The sequence below is a fragment of the Charadrius vociferus genome, unplaced genomic scaffold (assembly GCF_000708025.1).
Source record: "Charadrius vociferus isolate BGI_N301 unplaced genomic scaffold, ASM70802v2 scaffold303, whole genome shotgun sequence".
Classification (NCBI taxonomy): Eukaryota; Metazoa; Chordata; class Aves; order Charadriiformes; family Charadriidae; genus Charadrius; species Charadrius vociferus.
In genome coordinates this window covers 69,090-70,769 of record NW_009647756.1, presented here as the reverse complement: position 1 = coordinate 70,769, position 1,680 = coordinate 69,090, and positions in this window count along the sequence as shown.

The following is a 1,680-nucleotide window of genomic DNA, read 5'->3' as shown; positions in this document are numbered from 1 at the left end:
GGACAGCTCCCGCCCCGCCCCGCCCCGCCAGGGGGAGCGAGCGCCGGGCGGCTGCTGCCAAACCCGGCGACAACGCACCCCTTCGGAAAACGAGTATCCACCTTTTCGAGGGACTTTTAGGGACTCCGAGGCAGGGAAACCGCGGGCGTTCGCCACTTGCTGTGCCAGTTTGTCCGACGCAGCGAAACAGGCAGAGCGAAAACGCTGCCTTCACACGCCAAAAAAATGGCTGCGTGCCTCAAGCAGCGGCTTCGGGTGGCTGCACTGCCTGGCTGGGAGCTTTCGGGTAGGGTCACTCCACTCGAGATTTTATGAGCAAAGTCTGTGGGAGAAGATATATCTATCTTTTTTTTTTTTTTTTTTTTTTTTTTGGTAAGAGAAAAGAGAAACGCGATTCTGGTCATTTTTTATTTCTATCCTTTCAACAAAAAAAAATCATTAAAGAAAATAGCGTCACCATCAATATGGAAGCACGAATGACAGACCCTCCTCCAGCCATTGTTTTTAATTACACTGAGCCTTGTCCACTCTAATGTACTTCCCAGTTCTTCCCAGTTCTGGCCAGTTGTATCTTCTTAATCTAGTCCTTTAGCATGGAAAAAAAATAATCAACTTTTTGTGTCATTTTAGTGAGGACTTGAAGGTGTTATTCTGCATATAGGAAAAATTAGACTTCCAATCTATCTCAGTGCACTGTACTTAAGTAATTATTCTATTAGTTGAAGAGATCTCAGTTGGCTTCGCAGGATTTTAATCCAGTGGCAACATCTTTCACACGTAATCGGAGCCCATGATGGAGACAGCACGGGGACACAGCACATGCTATAACATTTTCAGAGCAGAATTGCATTATAGAGGAATAGTGTTCAAGAAGTTTAAACGCTAACTGGGATGGAGCTTTAATCCCTTTACTGCCTTTGAACTGCACTTCTGTCTTGGCTGCGATATTATGAGGCTGTCTAGTCAAATTAATTGCATCCCCTAGTAGGAGTCATGTAGGTGCTTATCTTCTTTACACATTTCTAATGCAGCAGCACTGTGATAGCTAAAGCGTGCTTTGCCCTTGTCTCTTTTTCTTTCCTTTTATTCCTTATTATATGTAAAGAATACGGGTAAAGAAGTCGAAAACAGAAAGAAGTAAGCCAATTAAAACCTGTAAGCCAAATGGTCGTATATTTGAGAACCACAGAATCAGAGAATCGTAGAATCGTTTCGGTTGGAAGAGACCTTTAAGATCATCAAGTCCAAGGGTAAACCTAGCACTGCCAACTCCACCACTAAACCACGTCCCCCAGCACCACATCTACACGTCTTGTAGATACCTCCAGGGATGGCGACTCCACCACCTCCCTGCGCAGCCTGTTCCAATGCTTGACAACCCTTTCGGTAAAGAAATTCTTCCTCATACCCCACCTAAACCTCGCCTGTGGAGGTTTAGATTTGGCAGCCCCGCAGCCCAGCCTCCATGCCTGCCCACTGCTGAACTGTGAAGTAAAAACAAAACAAAACAAAACAAAACAAAACAACAAAAAAAAGAAACCAAAAAAAGAAACCAAAAAAACCCAACCAAACCCCAAACTTCTTTCCAACCTGGAAGAAACACGGTGTTGGGTGTCCGCTACCTGTTTGCCAAACGGCCCCCGGAGGCGCCCGAACCCCCCGCGCCGCCCCCCCGACCGT